Source organism: Rhincodon typus, chromosome 20 (genome assembly GCF_021869965.1).
Source record: "Rhincodon typus isolate 14 chromosome 20, sRhiTyp1.1, whole genome shotgun sequence".
Lineage (NCBI taxonomy): Eukaryota > Metazoa > Chordata > Chondrichthyes > Orectolobiformes > Rhincodontidae > Rhincodon > Rhincodon typus.
In genome coordinates this window covers 48,794,460-48,809,633 of record NC_063351.1, presented here as the reverse complement: position 1 = coordinate 48,809,633, position 15,174 = coordinate 48,794,460, and positions in this window count along the sequence as shown.

The window sequence follows — 15,174 nt, the reverse complement described above, 5'->3', positions numbered from 1 at the left end:
TTCCTGCTCCTCTGATGCTGCTTGGCCTGCTGTGTTCATCCAGTTATACACCTTGTTATCTCAGATTCTCCAGCATCGGCAGTTCCTACTATCCTTTTCAGAAGTTCTGCTCACTCTAGGAGTCGGCACTGAGCCAGCTGGGTCAGGGTCATGTACTATGCACGTGTAAATAAAGGGTGACTTGGTGATGGGATACCTGTCTCTGTGGAGTTATTTCAGCAGCGACAGGAGGAAAACACTCCCGAAGCCCCAAGGAGATTCACTTACAACAGTCGTCTTTGAGTTGGGATGAGCACTTCTGGCATCATACCATTATTTGGGAAGCTTGATTCATTCATCCTGCCATTGAAGACTGGGCCCGGTATGTGGAAAGAATGAGGGGTTTTTTTGGGCAAATGATATTGGGGCAGATGAAAAGCAATGAATAATTCTCCTGACAGTGTGTGGGCCCGCACCTTTGTCGGTTATTAGGAGCTGAACCTTCCCCCAGGCACAGATACTAAAGCACTTCAACAATTGACAGATTTAGTTAAGGAGTATTATGACCCCAAGCCTCTAATTCTGAGATGCTATTGGTTTTACTCAACAGTTCAAGAATCAGAGGAATCCATATTGGGATTTTTGACTAGGTTAGGAGGACTGGCAGAAGCATGTGATTTTGGTTTAACACTAAGTGAGATGCTGAGAGACTGTTTGGTATGTGGGATTAATGATGTGACTGTGAAAAAGTGCCTATTAGCTGAAGTCCAACTGGACTTCAAACAGGCACCAAAACAGACTTTATCATTGGAAGATGTAGCAAGAGGAGCATATGAATTGCAGGATATTGCAATGGGAGTGGAATCCCTCTCCAATCCAACAGAGCTTGGGAACACCACTTGAGTCAAAGCAATTGCACATCCTCACTCAGCAGATATACGCAGCAGAGGAATACCCCAAAACAAAGCCAAACAGTTAAACTTTTCTCGAAGACCCAGGCTGGCAGGCCTTTTAAGTTGCTGCTGGTATGTGGACTTGAGACAGCAAAGGAGTCCCAGGAGACCTGAATTGAGTAAGAGAACTAATAGGCTGGTATCCAGGAGAGTGCATATTCCTGGAAAGTCCACCTACAGCTGGTTTGGAACAGTTAGATTGCTTAGCAACATCCAAATCAGAACCAATCAAAATAAACGTCCGGTTAAATTGTCTCCCAAATCTAATGGAGGTCGATACTGATGTGGCTCTATCAATGACTATGGAACCAGCCTTTACAAAATTCCCTCTGGACTCCAATCCTTAAGTTTGCATAAGACCTCAGCCAGGCTGAGAACCTATAATGGGGAACCCTTACAGATTTATGGCACAATTTCAGTTCTGGTCTCATATGAGAAGCAGCTAGTTTTTACCACTGTTGGCAGTAAAAGGCTCAGGCCCAAGATTGTTGGGGTGAAATTGGTTGAGAAACATCAACTTGATTGGTTCAACATTTTTTGATGAGAAAATGGCTGCCTGGGTGGTCCTAATTAAATACTCGGAAGCTTTTTTAGGAAGGTCTAGGGACTATTAAAGGGGACAAGGCCATTTCACATATCGACTAAGAAGCAATTTCCTTATTCTGCAAGGCCTGCTCAGTGCCATGTGTCTCGCTGGTAAAAGTTGAGGCAGAAATCAGGAGGCTGGAAACTGAAGGAAGCATTAAACCAGTCCAGTTTGTGGAAACAGGCAGCAGTGGTTGTACAAATTGTGAAGTCTGATGGATCAATTTGGCTTTGTGGGGATTTTAAACAAAAGGTGAATCGTTTTTTGAAGCTGGTTAAATATTCAATCCCTCACACAGAGGATTTATACACAAAGCTGGCAGGGAGGCTGTCTTTCACGAAGTTGGACATGAGCCATGCATGCCTGCAATTGAGATTAGACGAGGATTCCCAGAAATATGTCACAATTAATACCCATAAGGGCTTGTACCAATATATGAGACTGTCTTTTGGGGTATCATCAGCCTGTTCCATTTTCCAGCAGACAATAGACAACATTTTACACGGTCTACCCCAGGTCGTCATTTATCTGGATGTTGTGCTAATAACAGGGAACACAAATAAAGAGCACCTCGAGAACTTGGGCAAAGTGCGTAAACGTTCCTCCAAGGCAGGGGTATGCCTTCAGATGGGAAAATGTATATTTCAGGCTCCCCAAGTGACCTACTTGGGTTATGGAGTCAACAAGTCTGGGTTACACCCATTGGAAGATAAATGGAAGATACATCTGTACCAGAGCTTAAGGTTTTCCTTGGGCTGGTGAATTATTCCAGAAAAATCATATGTAAGCTTACCTCCATCGTGGAACCCTTGTACCTGCTGTTGAAAAAGGGTCAGCCTTGTAAATGATCTCGTAGCCAAGATGTAGTCTTTAGAGAAATGATAAAGCAGTTATTGTTGTCTAAGGTGCTGGTACACTATGAAGCCAAGCGAGATATGGTGCTGACATGTGATGCCTCCCCCATATGGTATCAGGGTAGTGTTGGCTGAGCAGTGGCCCAGCACAGAGAAATGCCTGATAGTGTATCCTTCCCGTACTTTGCCTGATGCCAAACGAAGATGGAGAAGGAAGGTTTGGCAGTTATCTTTGGTGTGAGAAAGTTCCCCATACCTTTACAGACGTAAATTTGGAATAGCAATGGATCACAAATACCTACTAGGGCTATTGAAAGAAGACAGGGCCATGCTGCCCATAGATTCAGGTCGAATTCAACAACGAGCTCTTATTCTGAGTGTGTACAATTACAAGTGGGGACACCGTCCGGGAGGCCAAGTAGCAAATACGGATGCTTTTAGATGCCCCCAACTGGGGTACCTCCACAGGAAGAGTCCATTCTGGTTTTAAACTTTCTCGCCCCGCGGTCACAGCTGACAATATCTGACCATGAACGCAAAAGGATCCCATCCTGGCAAAACTGAAACAGCTGGTGGTGATGGGGGAAACCAAAGGGCCGTCACAACCAGAACTGAAACCTTTTTGGACCCGGAGAGACTAGATCACAGTAGGGGACGGCATATTATTATAGAGAGCAAGAGTGATTGTCCCGAGCAAAGGTGCCAGCCAGATATCGGCCGAACACCACCAGAGTCATCCAGGAGTTTCCAAAATGAAGATGTTGGTGAGAAGTTATGTCTGGTGTCCAGGATTGGATGCTGACATAACCACATTGATGGGGCAGTGCCAACAAGGACAAAAATTACTGTCAGCAGCGTCCACACTTTCATGGGAATGGACGGGTGAACACTGGACTCGGTTACACATCGACTGTACTAATCCTTTCACAGGATCTATGCTTTTAGCCATTGCAGATGCCCCTTCAAAGCGGTTGGATGTGCACAGGTTCATTCGTCAAACATGGGGACAACGATTGAAAAGTTGCGAGCATCTTTTGCAACACGCAGACTTCTGGAAGTGCGAGTCACAGACAACGGGCCGTTGTTTACCAGGAGGGAATTCAGGTATTTCCTAAAGTCAAATGGTATTTGGCACGTTCAGACAGCTTCATACCATACATCATCCAATGGTGTGGCAGAAAGTGCAGTCCAAACTTTGAAGGCAGGCTTAGAGATACAGCCTACAGCTTCACTAGATACCAAACTGTCCCGGTTCCTATATGATTATAGGACGACCCCTCATTCAACTACAGGGACAACTCCAGCAGAGTTGTTGATGGGAAGAAGACTCTGCACCAGGTTAAATCTGATCTTCCTGGACCTTGGGGGAACGGTGAAATAGCATCAGGAATGCCAACGCTGGACACAAGACTCCTCTAAGCGAGAGAGACAGTTTACTTTAGGAGACAAAGCTTGATGTTGAAACCACAAGAATGGCCCTGTTTGGATAAGAGGCATGGTCAACTTGAGGTCAGGTCCTGTGACGTACAAACTTCAGGTAGGTGAGGCGGTCCTGGACAAGAATGTGGACCACATGAAAGCTGCAACATCACAAACGGAGCGGGAGAAAAACATACTCAGCCCCTCAGAACATCCGGCAAAGCTGTTGGAAATGTGTGATCACCCCCTCTGCCTGGCATCAAGAAAACCTCTGAGGATGAGATCAACATGGCAGATGTTGCAGCCTCGACGCCATTACTATCTGAAGAAGAAGATGAGTTTCAGCCAAGGCTCTCTGGGTGCAAGAAATGGGTTATGGTCTGGTGCACGCTGTCCCATATCCGAGGCACAGCTGGAGGAACCAGACCTGGTGCGAAAACAGGAGAAGCTACAGGAAAAAGAATTGGCTTATATTCAAGGACTTAGAGGTGGAGGGATATAGTGATTGTAATGAGGTCAACCATGTCGGTCTAATAGAATATGAGTTCCCTGATTGGGGCTGTTATTTGGTCCAATCAGGGAGCCCTGGCTGACAGTTATAAACAGGAGTGCCAGGGGTTCTGCTCATTCTAGGAAACGGCACTGATCTAGCTGGGTCCTGTCATGTTCTATGCACGTGTAAATAAAGGGTGACTTGGTGATGGGACACGGAGCTTCATGGAGTTATTTCAAATGTGAATGAAGTAAATAAAACACTTCTGTTCTTATCTGTCAGTCAGGGCTCCCCAGTTGGACCTGGTTAACATCCCCACTCAGGGAACACCTATTCTATGAGGTCCACCTGGCTGACCTTGTTACATTCACGGTAGTGACCAACCCAACAAACAATGGGACAGATCTCACTGAGAACATATGGTCTGGTTAATGTTATCAATGAGCATATTTGCCAAAAGTTTCAATGGAATAAAAGATATAGCATCAGTTGTAAATCTCCACAACATACTGGTCCTTTCATATTACTTCACCTTTTGCTTCACAAAAGCATCATCTTCCTGTTACTCTCCCCATTATTTCTAATAACTTGTTAACTTTATACATTATTTTCTCGTGGCAGAAAACCAACACTTTTTTTTTTAAACAACATAATTGTTAACGCAATGCCAATCAACTTTACTGCCCAGCGCAGCAAGAATTGCTGCCAACATCCTCAAAGACCCCTCTCACATTGGTTCTAATCTTTTCTAACCTCTTCCATCAGGCAGGAAATACAAAAGCTTAAACACACATACCAACAGGTTGAAGAACAGCTTCTTCCCTGCTGTTATTAGAATTCTGAATGGACCTCGCTAATTTCAAATCTAATGTTGATGTTGCTGTTTGTGCATTTTCTTTGCAGTGATAACTTTGTATTCCTCGCTCTGTTCAATCACCCTATGATCTTTATGTCTTTGTATGCTATGATCTGCCTGTACTGTATGCAAAAGAAAACTTTTCACTGTTCCTAGATACATGTGACAATAATAAACTGAATCAAATCAAATTTAAATTGTTCATCTCATTCATAGAAACATAGAAAATAGTTACAGAAGTAGGCCATTCAGCCCTTCGAGCCTGCACCATCATTCATTATGATCACGGCTGATCATGCAATCTCGGTATCCCATTCCTGCCCTGTCCCCATACCCCTTGATCCCTTCAGCCACAAGGGACACATCCACCTCCCTCTTGAATATATCTAATGAACTGGCCCCAACAGCTTCCTATGGGAGAGAATTCCAGTGGTTCACAACTCTCTGAGCGAAGAAATTCTTCCTCATCTCAGCCCTGAATGGCTTATCCCTTATTCTTAGACTATGGCCCTTAGTTATGGACTTCCCCAAAACAGGAACATTCTTCCTGCATCTAGCCTGTCGAGTCCCATCAGGATTTAATGTGTTTCTATGAGATCCCCCCTCATTCTTCTAAATTCCAACGAGTACAAGCCCAGTCTATCCAACCTTTCCTCATATGTCAGTCCTGCCATCCCGGGAATCAGTCTGGTGAACCTTTACTCCCTCAATAACAAGAATGTTCTTCCTCAGATTAGGAGACCAAAACTGCACACAATACCCAAGGTGTGGCCCCACCAATGCCCTGTATAACTGCAACAGGACATCCTTACTCCAATACTCAAATCCTCTCTCTATGAAGGCCAGCATGCCATTAGCTTTCCTTACTGCCTGTTACACCTGCATGCCAACTGTCAACGACTGTTCCACCATGACACCCAGGTCTCATTGCACCTCACCTTTTCCTAAACTGCCAACATTCAGATAATAATTCTGCCTTCCTGTTTTTGCACCCAAAGTGGATAACCTCACATTTATCCACATTATGTTGCATTTGCCAAGTATTTGCCCCCTCAGCCAGCCTGCCCAAGTCCAGGCCAGGTGAGGATAGCAGATTTCCTTCCCTGAAGGCCATTAGTAAATCAGATGGGTTTTTCCCAACAATTGGCAATGGTTTTGTGGTCATCAGTAATTTTTAATTCCAGAATTTTATTTATTAAATTCAAATTCTACCATCTTCCATGGTGAGGTTCGAACCTGGGTCCCCAGAAACATGAACAAAGAACAAAGAACAATACAGCACAGAAACACACCCTTTGGCTCTCAAAGCTGCACATTTTGCCCTTCCATACTAAAACTGTCTTCACTTACAGGATCCATATCCCTCTATTCCCTTCCTATTCATGCATTCATCCAGATGTTTCTTGAAAGCTGCTATTGTGTCTGTGTCCACCACCTCCTCTGGCAGTGCATTCCACGCACCACCCTTTGAGATGCCTCACAAATCTCTTTTAAACTTCACCAACCCCATACCATGAACCTCTGTCCCCTAGTAATCGACCCCTCCACACTAGGAAAAAGCCTCATATTTCCTCTCTATCCATGTCATTCACAATCTTATAAACTTCTATTAGGTCACCCCTTAACTTCCTCCATTCCAGTGAAAACAAACCCAATCTATCCAACCTTTCCTCATAACTAAAATCCCCTATACCAGACAGCATCCTGCTAAACCTTTTCTGTACCCTCTCCAAATCACCCACATCCTTCTGGTAGTGTGGTGACCAGAACTGTACACAATATTCCAAGCATGAGCTGAGTTTCTGGATTAATAGTCTAGCAATAATATCACTTGGCTATCACCTCACCCTTGGATTATCAATTTAACGTACAGAACAACACTGCAAGCAGAACCAACAATAAGCATACAGCAACTGTTTAACATTAACTGTTGTTTGCTTGTGGAATATTCAATTCTGCTCCCTCTCCAGATGGTCCTAGGTCCCAATATCCTCACATTTGGCCAAGAACCACACACATCCAGTACTCAGTAAAAGCTATAGATATTTTCTAATCAACCTGTTCAGAGTTATGATGTACCTTTGGAGCAGGTAGGGCTTGAACCTGGATCTTCTGGATCAGAGGTAGGGGCACTGCCACAGTACCACAAGACCCTTTCACTAATAGTTATGTTATTCAATTGTGTTCAAAGGTATGCAATTTAAGAGCTATCATTCAGGTTTTACTAAAGCATAGTATAAGTAATGTTTGTGTGGTGCAGTGGCAGTGTCTTGGCTCAAGTTCCACTTACTCCGAAGGTGTAAAAGAGTCAGACCAGACTGAAACGTTAACTCTGTCTCTCCGCAATTGCTGCCAGACCTGCTGACTTTCTCCAGCATTCTCCTTTTTTTGTGTTTCAGATTTCTACCCTCCACAATATTTTGTTTCTATTTATGTGTCAAAACATGCCTGCACAGGTTGATTAAAAATATCTAGGGTAGAGTGATAAGGAATATTTGTTTACAATGGTGAAATAGTTGAGGTAGAAGGCATATGCTTTTACTGTTTCAGTCCATCAATAAATGTTAGACTGGATACTCTCATGGGACATGGGCGTCACTGGCTGGGTCAGCATTTATTGCCTGTCCCTAGTTGCACTTGAGAAAGTGGTGGTGAGCTGCCTTCTTGAACCGTTGCAGTTCACATGCTGTCGTAGACCCACAATGGCCTCAGAGAGGGAATTCCAGGATTTTGACCGAGTGACAGTGAAGGAACAGTAATAAATTTCCAAGTCAGGATGGCTTGGAGGAGAAATTGCAGGTGCTGGTGGTGGTGTCCTTGTCCTTCCAGATGGAAGTGGTTGTGTGTTTGGAAGGTGCTGTCTGAGGATCTTTGGTAAATTTCTGCAGCGCATCTTGTAGATAGTACACACTCCTGCTACTGAGCAGTGGTGGAGGGAGTGGATGTTTGTGGATGTGGTGCCGACCAAGCGGGGGCTGCTTTGTCCTGGATGGTGTCAAGCTTCTTGAGTGTTGTTGGGGCTGCACCCATCCAGGCAAGTGGGGAGTATTCCATCACACTCCTGACTTGTGCCTTGTAGATGGTGGACAGGCTTTGAAAAATTGGACAGATTTGTCCCAGTTCTGTCCTCCACCAACTAGCTTTCTGGATTTGAACACTGGGAATATTTATGCCCCATTTCTATTTACTTTACCAGTCATCAAAGTCGCATGCCTAGTACAGCAAACAGTACTCCATAAACATTCTTTGAGGCAGTTCCTGCACCACTACATGTTACAGTGTCAGTAATAGCGGAGGAAACCTCTATTTGCCTTTTGTATGTCAGAGCTTGAAGCAAAGTTACAGTAAGGATGGGAACCTACAATTAGTATCTCAGGTTTTGGATAGGACAGGGTTAACAGTGAGAAGATAGAAAGAGAGAGAAAAAATATCACTAAGCATACCTTGGTAACTACCACCATTGGCTGATATCTCTCTGTTGGAGATGTTTTGTATGTGGAAGTGAAGTTAATCTGTAATTTTGTTTTCCCTTTGGTATTTGCTGTCTCAGGGAGCTCATGCAGAGAACTCATTTCACGTAAGATCTCTATCATGAATCTTTTAATTTAAAAATAAGATTTTCTCCTCCTTGTGCCTCAGTTATTTAGGCCACTCTGCAAGATCTTTGTCCTGGTGCTGACTGCAATATACTGCTGCCAGCGGCATAGAAATCATTCGAAATTAAAAGAGAAGGATCTCATGTGCAATGAGTTGCTTGCATCAGAGAAATTGACTAGACTGGGGATTCAAGACTGTGTGTGAGAGTAATCTAGTTTGTGTGATCCGAGAAGCTGGAGGGCAGTGTGCTGTCATGAGCTGGAATTCAAGATGCTTGTTTGCTAGTTAAAGCAGCAACTCAAGTTTCCTATCGCAGTGTCTTCAAGGGCCATGGAATCCCATATGCAATCAAATAAGGACTGCTTATCTGACTGGGTGACATGACTGAATAAACCTGGACAAACAGAGCTACCAATTCAACCCATTTCAATCAAAGTGGTTGGGAAATGTGATCGGATTTGCTGCAGGGGACAAACATCAAAGTGCTAAGAAACTACAGAAGTTGGATTGCTATAAGCGCAGTGCTCATAGACAGCTATCTGGATTTTCCTGCTCCATCAGCAAAGTTTTACTGTTTAAAATTAAATGTCCTCAAACTACCCTCTGGTTTTCTGATGCAAAAGCAATTTGTTGCAGATGCTGGGTGTCAGAAATAAAAACTGAAAATTCTGGAATTGTCAAGAGATCATCAACCTGGAATGTTAACTCTGTTTATCCCTCTCTGTGGATGTTGCAGAGTTTCCAGCATTTTCGATTTTTATGCCTGGTTTTCCAAGTTTTTTTCCACTCTTCTTCATTGGGTAAAATTCATTCTGGGTTCCTAGGGCTCTCTTAGCATTAGAAACATTGATTGATTTGAATGGAATGACCGCCACATAATTGTTTTGCAGATAAATTTCTGGCTTTACAGAAAACACACCCTCTGTTAACGCCATTGCCTTCTTAAATTGGATACATTCCATACAGATTTAGCAGCTCAAAGCTGGATGTCTGTGAAGCAGAGTGGACCGTCAGCAGCAGCAGAATTGTATTTATCCACAACTTGTCCTCTCATGGTCTGAAATATCTTTCACTTTGCCATTAACAACAAGCCATGAGATTAACCTTGTTCAGTGAGGAGGGCAGGAGAGCCAGGGGAAGTACCAAGTATACCTAAAGGTGAGGTGCCAGGCTTATGGGGAGGTGATAGCCAAGTGTGATGTCACTGGATTGTTAATCCAGAGATCCAGGTAATATTCTGGGATCCAGGTTTGAATCCCATTAAGCTAGATCTGAATTCAATAAAAATCTGAAATTAAGAGTCTAATGATGACCATGAATCCATTGCCGACTGTCGGGAAAATTTCATCTAGTTCACTAGTATCCTTGAGGGAAGGAGACCACCATCTGTACCTGTTCTGACATACATATGACTTCAGACTCTCAGAACATAAAACATAGAACAGTACAGCACAGCACAGGCCCTTCGGCCCACGATGTTGTGCTGACCTATTATCCTACTCTAAGATCTACCCTGCAAACCCTACCTTCTACTATCATTTATGTGCCTATCCAAGAGTTGCTCGAATGTCCCTAATGTATCTGAATCCACTAGCACTGCCAGCAGCGCATTCCACGCACCCACCACGCACCCATCACAGCAATGTAGTTGACTTTTAACTGCCCTCTGGAATGAGCAATAAATGCTGGCCCAGCCAGCAATACCCTTATTCCATGAATGTATTGAAAAAGCGACACAGCACAGATCCACATTTTGCTAAAGTGAGGAACATGATGTAACATACAGACCTCAGTGATCCCACAATTAGTGGATCAGATTCGAGCTCAAAAGTCTTGCCTTGGACAGAACGCAGGAGATTCAGTGCTGCACCTGGCCCAGGGTCAGTGGTACCGAACCCAGGCGCAATGTTTTCCCCAGAACCTCAAACCCTGATACACCCCAGTTCCAGGGTCCTGAGTCCCAGCACATCCAGTCGTGAATGATGGTGGTCAATTCAAAAACTAACAGGCTCAACACGACGGTATAAAAGACAAAGCTGAAGCACTTTCAATCATCATCAGTTTGGGGAGCCATGTGAGAGAGTCATTTCACATCCACTGGAGGACCACAAGTGCCAGTCTTTGTAAAACTCAATTTGCTCCATATGGTATCAAAGAATAACTGAAGGCACCAGTTATAGCCAAAGCCCTAACAACATTCCAGCGATAGTACTGAAGACTTGTGCTCCATTATGAACTGCACTGCAAGCCAAGCTCTTTCAGTACAGTAAAAATATCTATATCTACCTGACAAAACCACGGAAGTTCGGCCTGCCACAAAAATGCAGGACTTAGCCCATCTCCTCATTGCCCCAACAATGCATTCTCAATTATCAGCAAAGTGATGAAAGATATCATCAGCATTATCATCAAGCTTCTGATCCTTCTGATCATTAGATCAGAACTGGGATGATTCTAATAGATCATTCTAAATTTTAGTCATTGGAATGTTTTGTCCTGGAATTGCACAGTTCCAATACATATACCTTTTTGCTGTGAGCTGAATTTAAAGCAACAGTTTTTCTAACCTGTAATTACTTGTGAGTGATCGAGACTGCATGTTACTCTTCCAAATGAAAATCTGATTCCCTGCTCTCTATAACCCACATGATCCTCTACATGTCCATATTAATCTCAAACACAGCATGGTCCAGTTTCTGTTGATTGATTCTCAGTTGTATAAAGAAGTGAATCGTGAGGAGTGTTCTCCTTGGAATAGGGAAGGTTAAGAGGTGACAGAATACAGATTTTCAAGATGAGAAAGTCTGCAAGACTAAATGTGGAAAACTTGGTCCTTCTGGTGAATGAGTCAATAATTAGAGATCATAGGTTCAAAATCATTGCAAAAGATCGAGTGCCGAGGTGAGGAGAAATTACTTCACTCAGAAATTTTGGGGTTAGGAACACTTGACCTGAAAAGCAGCTGTGTTGGGGGGAGGAGGTGGGGTTTGATACAATAAATAAATATAAAAGTGAGCTGGACAAGTATTTGAGGATGAGGAATTTACTGGCTAATGAACAAACTGCTGGGTTGCAAGACTCAGCACAAAAACAATGGCCCCTTCTGTGCTGTAAGATTCTATGTTTCAAACATGGTAGAGGAGTAACAACAGATTATTCATAGAATAGTTAATAAATATATTGGTACATAAATGGAATTTATTTTGAATAATTCTGTCCCTCTCCCTGTTGCAGTTTTACTGCTTCAAAAGCAGTAGTGAATGGGAAATATTGAAATTCTTATCTGTTTGGAACTGAAACATTATCAAAGAACTGAGTATCAATCCCTCTCCCACTGTGCAATTATAACAAGGACATGCAAAGAAACGACAGCATCGTTTCTAACTCACCAATCCATGAGAGCGCTGGCATCTCTTTGCAAACACATCCCAGACACCAGATATGAAGACAGTCACTGTGAACAAACATTCCAGTGTATAATGGCTCAGGGGGCAATAATCAGAAGGTACAGATTTTGGACAATGGCCAAAAGAACTAGAGTCAACCTGAGGGATAACCTTTCTCCCTCAACAAGAGATCCAGAATTGTAATGCATTGGTTGATGAGGTGCTGATATTCAGAGGTACTTGAAAGAGAACATAACTGCAAGGCAAGGGGGAAATGTGGGGCAGAGTGATTAACCAGATAGCTCTTCAAAAAAGCCAGCATGGAATCTGAATGGACTCCATGGCTTTCTTCTGTGTTGAGCTACTTGATGATGATTGGATTTAAGACCATAAGAAATAAATAAATGAGTAGGCCATTCAGCCCCTCAAGCCTGCTCCACCATTCAACAGGATCTTGGCTGATCTGGTATTTTTCATGTCCACTTCCTTCCCTTTCCCTGTAACCCCTGGATTCTCCGACTGATCAAGAATCTATCTATCTCAATCTTAAATACACACGAGGACTCTGCCCCCACAGCTCTCTCTCTGTGACAAGGAGTTCCAAAGACTCACAACCCTCCGAGAGAAGAAATTCCTCCTCATCTCTGTCTGATTATTGACTGAAGACGTTCCAAAGAAGTGTCATATCAGACTTGAAACACTAACTCTGTTTCTCTCTCCACAGATGCTGCCAGACCTGCTGAGTTTCACCAGCATTTTCTGTTTTTATTTAAGGCTTATATAGGCGTTAGCTCAACTATTTCCACCATTTGGTTATACAGAGGTCTGCAGCTGCATTTGAAGCTCTCCTTTTCCACTGGACAATGAAATATAAGGAGTGATATTCCGGCCAGGACTCTGGACGGACTTGTTAACTCAGTGTATGGATGGATCAGAATCGTCTACAGTAGATTAGGGCTTTGTTTGTGAGCAACTATTCTGGCTCATTGCTGATATCTTAAGGAGTGGAGCTTATAGCAAGAGTAGGACTTTCTCGTTCAGTTCAAATAATACTACAAAAGACTGTCCTAATGGTTAGCATAGGAGATGGACAAGCAACAGGGAGCTAAATTTTGCTCCTTGTTGATAAGATATATGGTTGTTGTTGGTTAAGCACAAACTACCACACCTTAAGGGATCTCCAACCTTCGGCTATAACTTAACCCGGACTGGAATAAATGGCTTTTTAACCATGAGGACAAACAGAAATTGTTGAAAAAGCTCAACAGACCCGAAATGTTAACTTTGATTTTGCTTCACAAATGCTGCCAGACCTGCTGAGCTTTTCCAGCAACTTCTGTTTTCGTTTCTGATTTACAGCATCTGCGGTTCTTTCAGATTATTTTTCACCATGGGGCTGTCTATACTGGCCAAAGAGAAATTCTATTCAGGGGGATTTCTCAGCTGCTTGGTTTTAAGCCTCTTAAACATGGCAATGCACATTTGTATATCTCAGAGCAATGGCATTGCCTCTCTTTTATCATTTTCAGTAAAAGCGTGAGATAAACAAACATATATATGCCGATAAAGTCTGATAGGAAAGTCAGTGCTACTTTCTATAAATGAACACTTCTGTAGAGATAATCTGGGCAGAGATTTTCACACAAGCAAGCTCTGAGTGTGCTTATATCACAGAGCAAACCGAGCTCTGAATCACTGACATTTTGTTTTTTTTTTGAGTATCATTTTGGGTTTTGATTTGACTGCGAAGAGTATTTTTTTAAAGTTCCTGACCGTGTTTACCATTGGAAGAGACTGCACAACATCAGACCTCTCTGCAAGTAGGGGCTGACTTTCAGTTTCACTGTCAGACTCATAAGGGGCGATGATGTGTTGAAAGTCATAGCGTGAGATTGGTCTATTGCTGATGAGTTGTAGGCTGACCAGCGTTTAGAGAGCGTTGAAATAAGCATGGTGTCATTGCGTGGATCTTCAACAGACAATCCCAGGCTTGAAAGGGCTTCTAACAACTGCCAATGGTCCCCACCCACCTCACTTACATTAACCCTCTCAATAAAAGCCTCGTATATTCAGGAAAACAGGCTGAAGGGTCCCGACCCGAAACATCAGCTTTCCTGCTCCTCTGAAACTGCCTGCTCTGCTGTGTTCCTCCAGCTCCACACTGTGTTATCTCAGACTCCAGCATCGGCAGCTCTTACTATCTCTGATATTCAGGGTATTTTTTCACATCTTTGATGGGATGTGCTCATGTTAGTGCAGCCACCATTTGTTGTCCATTCCTAATTGCCTTTGAACTGAGTGGTTTGCTGGACCATTCGGAGGCAGTGTTGAGTTAATCTCATTGCTGTGGGTCTGGAGTCACATGTAGGTCAGACCCAGTAAGGACAGCTGATTTCCTTCCCTAAGAGTGTAAGCAGACATGTTTTTAAGACAATCAATCACTGAATCATGGTCCCCATGATGGAAACTAGTTTTCATCTCCATGCTTTTTTCTTTAAATTAAATAAAATTACAGCAGTTATTAAGGTGGGATTTGAGGCCATGCTATTAACTCGAATTCTTGCTCCAGTAACATTCCAGCTCTACTGCCATCTCCCCATTACCATCCAATTGGCAAGATTCTGCTAACATTCTGTGAACAGACCACAATGTAGCCATGATATCTAACTGGGCATTTTTCCTGCAGACATCGCGAATACTTCACCCAATGTTGAACAGAACATGTTAGGCATGGCTAAATGACGAATATAACAGATTTGAAAGATTTGAGATGTCCCTGCATGTTCAAAATCAGTCAACTACACTGCACAACATCTGTTATTGTAACAGGTCGCCTGCATTCACCGGGAGACCGGGGCATGGTGAGGGGGCAGTGGGCGGTGAGAGCGGGGACGGTGAGGGGGCAGTGGGCAGTGAGAGCAGGGACAGTGAGGGGGCAGTGGGGGGTGAGAGCAGGGCGGGGGAGGGGGGAGGGGGGGGCGGGGGCGGGGAACAGTGGGCGGTGAGAGCGGGAGCAGTGAGGGGGCAGTGGGTGGTGAGAGCGGAGCCGGT